This window comes from Salvelinus namaycush, unplaced genomic scaffold (assembly GCF_016432855.1).
Source record: "Salvelinus namaycush isolate Seneca unplaced genomic scaffold, SaNama_1.0 Scaffold2395, whole genome shotgun sequence".
NCBI lineage: Eukaryota > Metazoa > Chordata > Actinopteri > Salmoniformes > Salmonidae > Salvelinus > Salvelinus namaycush.
In genome coordinates, this window is record NW_024059225.1 from 27,702 (window position 1) to 39,057 (window position 11,356).

Consider the following 11,356-nt stretch of genomic DNA (forward strand, 5'->3'; position numbering starts at 1 on the left):
TAGTTGGATGAAATACAAACAAACCTTGCTAACATTTCAAAGCGAGGGCACATATTTCAGCCTTGTGGGAAAAAACGGACAAATACAATGACTTCTGACAAATACATCATCAGCAACAGTTTCCCATGCAGCTATCCTACTAGCCACAATAAATACACAAAAGCTCTGGATGTTGAAAACCTATTGCATTGTTCTGTGCTAAGGAGGAACGCATGTATGGACAATTTCATATTGGAAGCGCATGACACATCATGACCGGGGGGGGGTTAGAGTGGCTTCTCAACTATCTCTTGATTGAAGTACCAGCGTGGCATAAATACAATGCTGCATTTCGCAACATAATGTTTCGACAAAATGCCAACAATGTTTTGCTACAAACAAATGTTTCCACCTTTCGATTGGTCCACAAAGTCTCTTTCACAACTGACTTCAAAGATCTCCATAAGCACAGTCGGTTGACTCAAGTCATCCTTAAGCCTGCCGCCAAGCAACGGTTTATCATTAACAAAGATATCAGGGTAAAGCGCAAACGACCACTACCATAAATTATGCAATCGAGATTCCCACATTTGAAAAAAAATGATGCAATCGAGATTCCCACATTTGAAAAATTCACAAGGGGTCAGCACAGCCAGAGTGCAATGGCTGAGCACCACACTGGGTGAACCACCTTCTTGATCACGGTATCTCTTTTGCTTAGTGGAGGGCAAGTCTCTCCAGAGCCAACATTTTCCGCTGACGGTAACCACTTTGTGTTCTGATAATATCATATCACATCGACCTGCGTTAAATGCCGTTTAGGAATGCACTTGCACACAGAGTGGTGAAAAAGTAGTTTATTTTGTTTACTAGATTATATCAGTGAACCACTAGATTCCCATCATGCAACACTGTCGAAAAAATCACCAATTACTTTTTAATATCTTAACCTATCTGATATCACAAATGTTTGCGATATGACGAAATACAATCACATTCAGACACACACACACACACAGAGACAAATGCATGAAACCAATTGATTTATTATCGATAACATCTCACATTCTCTTGTGCTTTTGATTTACTCCATAAAAGAAGGGTTGTAATTCCAACATGGAAAACACAGGGCCATCAGACACCAGTCCAGTTCCACTCCTCACCAGCATTATTTCCTTTGATCATTTGAACAGGGCGAGGGAGCACAGAGCACACACAAGCTGCATTCAGTAACAATATTCTTATTTGTCTTATAAATAAAAGGCAGTTGCTCCCTGACAACACAAGGAACTTTGATCGTATTAAAAGGGCAGGGGAGACTAGCCCATAGAAGCTGCATTTAGTCAATTCAGCATCAAATGCTTACTACAAGGCAGTGTTGCTGATGAAATAATGCCACACCCCCTAGTGGACAAAAGGCTTACAGCACCTGGTATTCCCAGGCGGTCTCCCATCCAAGTACTAACCAGGCCCGACCCTGCTTAGCTTCCGAGATCAGACGAGATCGGGCATATTCAGGCTGGTATGGCCGTAAGCAAAGGTACATCTCTTGGTACACCATATAAAGTCAAAGTGAGTCTGATAAACAGACATTGCATTCTCACCAATTAGATAAGCAGCTTGAACTTTGGCTCACTCAAAAAGTGGAAGAAATTACATATACTGTAGCCATCACTTTTTAGCACAGATAGTTGGATGAAATACAAACAAACCTTGCTAACATTTCAAAGCGAGGGCACATATTTCAGCCTTGTGGGAAAAAACGGACAAATACAATGACTTCTGACAAATACATCATCAGCAACAGTTTCCCATGCAGCTATCCTACTAGCCACAATAAATACACAAAAGCTCTGGATGTTGAAAACCTATTGCATTGTTCTGTGCTAAGGAGGAACGCATGTATGGACAATTTCATATTGGAAGCGCATGACACATCATGACCGGGGGGGGGGTTAGAGTGGCTTCTCAACTATCTCTTGATTGAAGTACCAGCGTGGCATAAATACAATGCTGCATTTCGCAACATAATGTTTCGACAAAATGCCAACAATGTTTTGCTACAAACAAATGTTTCCACCTTTCGATTGGTCCACAAAGTCTCTTTCACAACTGACTTCAAAGATCTCCATAAGCACAGTCGGTTGACTCAAGTCATCCTTAAGCCTGCCGCCAAGCAACGGTTTATCATTAACAAAGATATCAGGGTAAAGCGCAAACGACCACTACCATAAATTATGCAATCGAGATTCCCACATTTGAAAAAAAATGATGCAATCGAGATTCCCACATTTGAAAAATTCACAAGGGGTCAGCACAGCCAGAGTGCAATGGCTGAGCACCACACTGGGTGAACCACCTTCTTGATCACGGTATCTCTTTTGCTTAGTGGAGGGCAAGTCTCTCCAGAGCCAACATTTTCCGCTGACGGTAACCACTTTGTGTTCTGATAATATCATATCACATCGACCTGCGTTAAATGCCGTTTAGGAATGCACTTGCACACAGAGTGGTGAAAAAGTAGTTTATTTTGTTTACTAGATTATATCAGTGAACCACTAGATTCCCATCATGCAACACTGTCGAAAAAATCACCAATTACTTTTTAATATCTTAACCTATCTGATATCACAAATGTTTGCGATATGACGAAATACAATCACATTCAGACACACACACACACACAGAGACAAATGCATGAAACCAATTGATTTATTATCGATAACATCTCACATTCTCTTGTGCTTTTGATTTACTCCATAAAAGAAGGGTTGTAATTCCAACATGGAAAACACAGGGCCATCAGACACCAGTCCAGTTCCACTCCTCACCAGCATTATTTCCTTTGATCATTTGAACAGGGCGAGGGAGCACAGAGCACACACAAGCTGCATTCAGTAACAATATTCTTATTTGTCTTATAAATAAAAGGCAGTTGCTCCCTGACAACACAAGGAACTTTGATCGTATTAAAAGGGCAGGGGAGACTAGCCCATAGAAGCTGCATTTAGTCAATTCAGCATCAAATGCTTACTACAAGGCAGTGTTGCTGATGAAATAATGCCACACCCCCTAGTGGACAAAAGGCTTACAGCACCTGGTATTCCCAGGCGGTCTCCCATCCAAGTACTAACCAGGCCCGACCCTGCTTAGCTTCCGAGATCAGACGAGATCGGGCATATTCAGGCTGGTATGGCCGTAAGCAAAGGTACATCTCTTGGTACACCATATAAAGTCAAAGTGAGTCTGATAAACAGACATTGCATTCTCACCAATTAGATAAGCAGCTTGAACTTTGGCTCACTCAAAAAGTGGAAGAAATTACATATACTGTAGCCATCACTTTTTAGCACAGATAGTTGGATGAAATACAAACAAACCTTGCTAACATTTCAAAGCGAGGGCACATATTTCAGCCTTGTGGGAAAAAACGGACAAATACAATGACTTCTGACAAATACATCATCAGCAACAGTTTCCCATGCAGCTATCCTACTAGCCACAATAAATACACAAAAGCTCTGGATGTTGAAAACCTATTGCATTGTTCTGTGCTAAGGAGGAACGCATGTATGGACAATTTCATATTGGAAGCGCATGACACATCATGACCGGGGGGGGGGTTAGAGTGGCTTCTCAACTATCTCTTGATTGAAGTACCAGCGTGGCATAAATACAATGCTGCATTTCGCAACATAATGTTTCGACAAAATGCCAACAATGTTTTGCTACAAACAAATGTTTCCACCTTTCGATTGGTCCACAAAGTCTCTTTCACAACTGACTTCAAAGATCTCCATAAGCACAGTCGGTTGACTCAAGTCATCCTTAAGCCTGCCGCCAAGCAACGGTTTATCATTAACAAAGATATCAGGGTAAAGCGCAAACGACCACTACCATAAATTATGCAATCGAGATTCCCACATTTGAAAAAAAATGATGCAATCGAGATTCCCACATTTGAAAAATTCACAAGGGGTCAGCACAGCCAGAGTGCAATGGCTGAGCACCACACTGGGTGAACCACCTTCTTGATCACGGTATCTCTTTTGCTTAGTGGAGGGCAAGTCTCTCCAGAGCCAACATTTTCCGCTGACGGTAACCACTTTGTGTTCTGATAATATCATATCACATCGACCTGCGTTAAATGCCGTTTAGGAATGCACTTGCACACAGAGTGGTGAAAAAGTAGTTTATTTTGTTTACTAGATTATATCAGTGAACCACTAGATTCCCATCATGCAACACTGTCGAAAAAATCACCAATTACTTTTTAATATCTTAACCTATCTGATATCACAAATGTTTGCGATATGACGAAATACAATCACATTCAGACACACACACACACACAGAGACAAATGCATGAAACCAATTGATTTATTATCGATAACATCTCACATTCTCTTGTGCTTTTGATTTACTCCATAAAAGAAGGGTTGTAATTCCAACATGGAAAACACAGGGCCATCAGACACCAGTCCAGTTCCACTCCTCACCAGCATTATTTCCTTTGATCATTTGAACAGGGCGAGGGAGCACAGAGCACACACAAGCTGCATTCAGTAACAATATTCTTATTTGTCTTATAAATAAAAGGCAGTTGCTCCCTGACAACACAAGGAACTTTGATCGTATTAAAAGGGCAGGGGAGACTAGCCCATAGAAGCTGCATTTAGTCAATTCAGCATCAAATGCTTACTACAAGGCAGTGTTGCTGATGAAATAATGCCACACCCCCTAGTGGACAAAAGGCTTACAGCACCTGGTATTCCCAGGCGGTCTCCCATCCAAGTACTAACCAGGCCCGACCCTGCTTAGCTTCCGAGATCAGACGAGATCGGGCATATTCAGGCTGGTATGGCCGTAAGCAAAGGTACATCTCTTGGTACACCATATAAAGTCAAAGTGAGTCTGATAAACAGACATTGCATTCTCACCAATTAGATAAGCAGCTTGAACTTTGGCTCACTCAAAAAGTGGAAGAAATTACATATACTGTAGCCATCACTTTTTAGCACAGATAGTTGGATGAAATACAAACAAACCTTGCTAACATTTCAAAGCGAGGGCACATATTTCAGCCTTGTGGGAAAAAACGGACAAATACAATGACTTCTGACAAATACATCATCAGCAACAGTTTCCCATGCAGCTATCCTACTAGCCACAATAAATACACAAAAGCTCTGGATGTTGAAAACCTATTGCATTGTTCTGTGCTAAGGAGGAACGCATGTATGGACAATTTCATATTGGAAGCGCATGACACATCATGACCGGGGGGGGGTTAGAGTGGCTTCTCAACTATCTCTTGATTGAAGTACCAGCGTGGCATAAATACAATGCTGCATTTCGCAACATAATGTTTCGACAAAATGCCAACAATGTTTTGCTACAAACAAATGTTTCCACCTTTCGATTGGTCCACAAAGTCTCTTTCACAACTGACTTCAAAGATCTCCATAAGCACAGTCGGTTGACTCAAGTCATCCTTAAGCCTGCCGCCAAGCAACGGTTTATCATTAACAAAGATATCAGGGTAAAGCGCAAACGACCACTACCATAAATTATGCAATCGAGATTCCCACATTTGAAAAAAAATGATGCAATCGAGATTCCCACATTTGAAAAATTCACAAGGGGTCAGCACAGCCAGAGTGCAATGGCTGAGCACCACACTGGGTGAACCACCTTCTTGATCACGGTATCTCTTTTGCTTAGTGGAGGGCAAGTCTCTCCAGAGCCAACATTTTCCGCTGACGGTAACCACTTTGTGTTCTGATAATATCATATCACATCGACCTGCGTTAAATGCCGTTTAGGAATGCACTTGCACACAGAGTGGTGAAAAAGTAGTTTATTTTGTTTACTAGATTATATCAGTGAACCACTAGATTCCCATCATGCAACACTGTCGAAAAAATCACCAATTACTTTTTAATATCTTAACCTATCTGATATCACAAATGTTTGCGATATGACGAAATACAATCACATTCAGACACACACACACACACAGAGACAAATGCATGAAACCAATTGATTTATTATCGATAACATCTCACATTCTCTTGTGCTTTTGATTTACTCCATAAAAGAAGGGTTGTAATTCCAACATGGAAAACACAGGGCCATCAGACACCAGTCCAGTTCCACTCCTCACCAGCATTATTTCCTTTGATCATTTGAACAGGGCGAGGGAGCACAGAGCACACACAAGCTGCATTCAGTAACAATATTCTTATTTGTCTTATAAATAAAAGGCAGTTGCTCCCTGACAACACAAGGAACTTTGATCGTATTAAAAGGGCAGGGGAGACTAGCCCATAGAAGCTGCATTTAGTCAATTCAGCATCAAATGCTTACTACAAGGCAGTGTTGCTGATGAAATAATGCCACACCCCCTAGTGGACAAAAGGCTTACAGCACCTGGTATTCCCAGGCGGTCTCCCATCCAAGTACTAACCAGGCCCGACCCTGCTTAGCTTCCGAGATCAGACGAGATCGGGCATATTCAGGCTGGTATGGCCGTAAGCGAAGGTACATCTCTTGGTACACCATATAAAGTCAAAGTGAGTCTGATAAACAGACATTGCATTCTCACCAATTAGATAAGCAGCTTGAACTTTGGCTCACTCAAAAAGTGGAAGAAATTACATATACTGTAGCCATCACTTTTTAGCACAGATAGTTGGATGAAATACAAACAAACCTTGCTAACATTTCAAAGCGAGGGCACATATTTCAGCCTTGTGGGAAAAAACGGACAAATACAATGACTTCTGACAAATACATCATCAGCAACAGTTTCCCATGCAGCTATCCTACTAGCCACAATAAATACACAAAAGCTCTGGATGTTGAAAACCTATTGCATTGTTCTGTGCTAAGGAGGAACGCATGTATGGACAATTTCATATTGGAAGCGCATGACACATCATGACCGGGGGGGGGTTAGAGTGGCTTCTCAACTATCTCTTGATTGAAGTACCAGCGTGGCATAAATACAATGCTGCATTTCGCAACATAATGTTTCGACAAAATGCCAACAATGTTTTGCTACAAACAAATGTTTCCACCTTTCGATTGGTCCACAAAGTCTCTTTCACAACTGACTTCAAAGATCTCCATAAGCACAGTCGGTTGACTCAAGTCATCCTTAAGCCTGCCGCCAAGCAACGGTTTATCATTAACAAAGATATCAGGGTAAAGCGCAAACGACCACTACCATAAATTATGCAATCGAGATTCCCACATTTGAAAAAAAATGATGCAATCGAGATTCCCACATTTGAAAAATTCACAAGGGGTCAGCACAGCCAGAGTGCAATGGCTGAGCACCACACTGGGTGAACCACCTTCTTGATCACGGTATCTCTTTTGCTTAGTGGAGGGCAAGTCTCTCCAGAGCCAACATTTTCCGCTGACGGTAACCACTTTGTGTTCTGATAATATCATATCACATCGACCTGCGTTAAATGCCGTTTAGGAATGCACTTGCACACAGAGTGGTGAAAAAGTAGTTTATTTTGTTTACTAGATTATATCAGTGAACCACTAGATTCCCATCATGCAACACTGTCGAAAAAATCACCAATTACTTTTTAATATCTTAACCTATCTGATATCACAAATGTTTGCGATATGACGAAATACAATCACATTCAGACACACACACACACACAGAGACAAATGCATGAAACCAATTGATTTATTATCGATAACATCTCACATTCTCTTGTGCTTTTGATTTACTCCATAAAAGAAGGGTTGTAATTCCAACATGGAAAACACAGGGCCATCAGACACCAGTCCAGTTCCACTCCTCACCAGCATTATTTCCTTTGATCATTTGAACAGGGCGAGGGAGCACAGAGCACACACAAGCTGCATTCAGTAACAATATTCTTATTTGTCTTATAAATAAAAGGCAGTTGCTCCCTGACAACACAAGGAACTTTGATCGTATTAAAAGGGCAGGGGAGACTAGCCCATAGAAGCTGCATTTAGTCAATTCAGCATCAAATGCTTACTACAAGGCAGTGTTGCTGATGAAATAATGCCACACCCCCTAGTGGACAAAAGGCTTACAGCACCTGGTATTCCCAGGCGGTCTCCCATCCAAGTACTAACCAGGCCCGACCCTGCTTAGCTTCCGAGATCAGACGAGATCGGGCATATTCAGGCTGGTATGGCCGTAAGCGAAGGTACATCTCTTGGTACACCATATAAAGTCAAAGTGAGTCTGATAAACAGACATTGCATTCTCACCAATTAGATAAGCAGCTTGAACTTTGGCTCACTCAAAAAGTGGAAGAAATTACATATACTGTAGCCATCACTTTTTAGCACAGATAGTTGGATGAAATACAAACAAACCTTGCTAACATTTCAAAGCGAGGGCACATATTTCAGCCTTGTGGGAAAAAACGGACAAATACAATGACTTCTGACAAATACATCATCAGCAACAGTTTCCCATGCAGCTATCCTACTAGCCACAATAAATACACAAAAGCTCTGGATGTTGAAAACCTATTGCATTGTTCTGTGCTAAGGAGGAACGCATGTATGGACAATTTCATATTGGAAGCGCATGACACATCATGACCGGGGGGGGGGTTAGAGTGGCTTCTCAACTATCTCTTGATTGAAGTACCAGCGTGGCATAAATACAATGCTGCATTTCGCAACATAATGTTTCGACAAAATGCCAACAATGTTTTGCTACAAACAAATGTTTCCACCTTTCGATTGGTCCACAAAGTCTCTTTCACAACTGACTTCAAAGATCTCCATAAGCACAGTCGGTTGACTCAAGTCATCCTTAAGCCTGCCGCCAAGCAACGGTTTATCATTAACAAAGATATCAGGGTAAAGCGCAAACGACCACTACCATAAATTATGCAATCGAGATTCCCACATTTGAAAAAAAATGATGCAATCGAGATTCCCACATTTGAAAAATTCACAAGGGGTCAGCACAGCCAGAGTGCAATGGCTGAGCACCACACTGGGTGAACCACCTTCTTGATCACGGTATCTCTTTTGCTTAGTGGAGGGCAAGTCTCTCCAGAGCCAACATTTTCCGCTGACGGTAACCACTTTGTGTTCTGATAATATCATATCACATCGACCTGCGTTAAATGCCGTTTAGGAATGCACTTGCACACAGAGTGGTGAAAAAGTAGTTTATTTTGTTTACTAGATTATATCAGTGAACCACTAGATTCCCATCATGCAACACTGTCGAAAAAATCACCAATTACTTTTTAATATCTTAACCTATCTGATATCACAAATGTTTGCGATATGACGAAATACAATCACATTCAGACACACACACACACACAGAGACAAATGCATGAAACCAATTGATTTATTATCGATAACATCTCACATTCTCTTGTGCTTTTGATTTACTCCATAAAAGAAGGGTTGTAATTCCAACATGGAAAACACAGGGCCATCAGACACCAGTCCAGTTCCACTCCTCACCAGCATTATTTCCTTTGATCATTTGAACAGGGCGAGGGAGCACAGAGCACACACAAGCTGCATTCAGTAACAATATTCTTATTTGTCTTATAAATAAAAGGCAGTTGCTCCCTGACAACACAAGGAACTTTGATCGTATTAAAAGGGCAGGGGAGACTAGCCCATAGAAGCTGCATTTAGTCAATTCAGCATCAAATGCTTACTACAAGGCAGTGTTGCTGATGAAATAATGCCACACCCCCTAGTGGACAAAAGGCTTACAGCACCTGGTATTCCCAGGCGGTCTCCCATCCAAGTACTAACCAGGCCCGACCCTGCTTAGCTTCCGAGATCAGACGAGATCGGGCATATTCAGGCTGGTATGGCCGTAAGCGAAGGTACATCTCTTGGTACACCATATAAAGTCAAAGTGAGTCTGATAAACAGACATTGCATTCTCACCAATTAGATAAGCAGCTTGAACTTTGGCTCACTCAAAAAGTGGAAGAAATTACATATACTGTAGCCATCACTTTTTAGCACAGATAGTTGGATGAAATACAAACAAACCTTGCTAACATTTCAAAGCGAGGGCACATATTTCAGCCTTGTGGGAAAAAACGGACAAATACAATGACTTCTGACAAATACATCATCAGCAACAGTTTCCCATGCAGCTATCCTACTAGCCACAATAAATACACAAAAGCTCTGGATGTTGAAAACCTATTGCATTGTTCTGTGCTAAGGAGGAACGCATGTATGGACAATTTCATATTGGAAGCGCATGACACATCATGACCGGGGGGGGGTTAGAGTGGCTTCTCAACTATCTCTTGATTGAAGTACCAGCGTGGCATAAATACAATGCTGCATTTCGCAACATAATGTTTCGACAAAATGCCAACAATGTTTTGCTACAAACAAATGTTTCCACCTTTCGATTGGTCCACAAAGTCTCTTTCACAACTGACTTCAAAGATCTCCATAAGCACAGTCGGTTGACTCAAGTCATCCTTAAGCCTGCCGCCAAGCAACGGTTTATCATTAACAAAGATATCAGGGTAAAGCGCAAACGACCACTACCATAAATTATGCAATCGAGATTCCCACATTTGAAAAAAATGATGCAATCGAGATTCCCACATTTGAAAAATTCACAAGGGGTCAGCACAGCCAGAGTGCAATGGCTGAGCACCACACTGGGTGAACCACCTTCTTGATCACGGTATCTCTTTTGCTTAGTGGAGGGCAAGTCTCTCCAGAGCCAACATTTTCCGCTGACGGTAACCACTTTGTGTTCTGATAATATCATATCACATCGACCTGCGTTAAATGCCGTTTAGGAATGCACTTGCACACAGAGTGGTGAAAAAGTAGTTTATTTTGTTTACTAGATTATATCAGTGAACCACTAGATTCCCATCATGCAACACTGTCGAAAAAATCACCAATTACTTTTTAATATCTTAACCTATCTGATATCACAAATGTTTGCGATATGACGAAATACAATCACATTCAGACACACACACACACACAGAGACAAATGCATGAAACCAATGATTTATTATCGATAACATCTCACATTCTCTTGTGCTTTTGATTTACTCCATAAAAGAAGGGTTGTACTTCCAACATGGAAAACACAGGGCCATCAGACACCAGTCCAGTTCCACTCCTCACCAGCATTATTTCCTTTGATCATTTGAACAGGGCGAGGGAGCACAGAGCACACACAAGCTGCATTCAGTAACAATATTCTATTTGTCTTATAAATAAAAGGCAGTTGCTCCCTGACAAACAAGGAACTTTGATCGTATTAAAAGGGCAGGGGAGACTAGCCCATAGAAGCGCATTTAGTCAATCAGCATCAAATGCTTACTAACAAGGGCAG

At 41.4% G+C, this 11,356-nt stretch overlaps 13 non-coding genes across 13 annotated transcripts; all 13 read right to left on the reverse strand.

The window, feature by feature from the left end:
* Window positions 1-545: 545 nt before the first annotated feature.
* Window positions 546-703, reverse strand: LOC120038834. Its single transcript, XR_005475217.1, has one exon. It is a non-coding gene; the product is annotated as a U1 spliceosomal RNA (small nuclear RNA).
* Window positions 704-1,396: 693 nt separating this feature from the next.
* On the reverse strand, window positions 1,397-1,515 carry LOC120038815. Its single transcript, XR_005475203.1, has one exon. It is a non-coding gene; the product is annotated as a 5S ribosomal RNA (ribosomal RNA).
* Window positions 1,516-2,213: 698 nt separating this feature from the next.
* Window positions 2,214-2,371, reverse strand: LOC120038835. Its single transcript, XR_005475218.1, has one exon. It is a non-coding gene; the product is annotated as a U1 spliceosomal RNA (small nuclear RNA).
* A 693-nt stretch (window positions 2,372-3,064) lies between these two features.
* On the reverse strand, window positions 3,065-3,183 carry LOC120038816. The gene has a single exon (XR_005475204.1). It is a non-coding gene; the product is annotated as a 5S ribosomal RNA (ribosomal RNA).
* Window positions 3,184-3,881: 698 nt separating this feature from the next.
* LOC120038836 lies at window positions 3,882-4,039 on the reverse strand. Its single transcript, XR_005475219.1, has one exon. It is a non-coding gene; the product is annotated as a U1 spliceosomal RNA (small nuclear RNA).
* A 693-nt stretch (window positions 4,040-4,732) lies between these two features.
* LOC120038817 lies at window positions 4,733-4,851 on the reverse strand. Its single transcript, XR_005475205.1, has one exon. It is a non-coding gene; the product is annotated as a 5S ribosomal RNA (ribosomal RNA).
* A 697-nt stretch (window positions 4,852-5,548) lies between these two features.
* Window positions 5,549-5,706, reverse strand: LOC120038837. The gene has a single exon (XR_005475220.1). It is a non-coding gene; the product is annotated as a U1 spliceosomal RNA (small nuclear RNA).
* Window positions 5,707-6,399: 693 nt separating this feature from the next.
* On the reverse strand, window positions 6,400-6,518 carry LOC120038818. The gene has a single exon (XR_005475206.1). It is a non-coding gene; the product is annotated as a 5S ribosomal RNA (ribosomal RNA).
* Window positions 6,519-7,215: 697 nt separating this feature from the next.
* Window positions 7,216-7,373, reverse strand: LOC120038838. Its single transcript, XR_005475221.1, has one exon. It is a non-coding gene; the product is annotated as a U1 spliceosomal RNA (small nuclear RNA).
* Window positions 7,374-8,066: 693 nt separating this feature from the next.
* On the reverse strand, window positions 8,067-8,185 carry LOC120038819. The gene has a single exon (XR_005475207.1). It is a non-coding gene; the product is annotated as a 5S ribosomal RNA (ribosomal RNA).
* A 698-nt stretch (window positions 8,186-8,883) lies between these two features.
* On the reverse strand, window positions 8,884-9,041 carry LOC120038839. The gene has a single exon (XR_005475222.1). It is a non-coding gene; the product is annotated as a U1 spliceosomal RNA (small nuclear RNA).
* Window positions 9,042-9,734: 693 nt separating this feature from the next.
* Window positions 9,735-9,853, reverse strand: LOC120038820. The gene has a single exon (XR_005475208.1). It is a non-coding gene; the product is annotated as a 5S ribosomal RNA (ribosomal RNA).
* Window positions 9,854-10,550: 697 nt separating this feature from the next.
* On the reverse strand, window positions 10,551-10,707 carry LOC120038840. Its single transcript, XR_005475223.1, has one exon. It is a non-coding gene; the product is annotated as a U1 spliceosomal RNA (small nuclear RNA).
* Window positions 10,708-11,356: the final 649 nt, after the last annotated feature.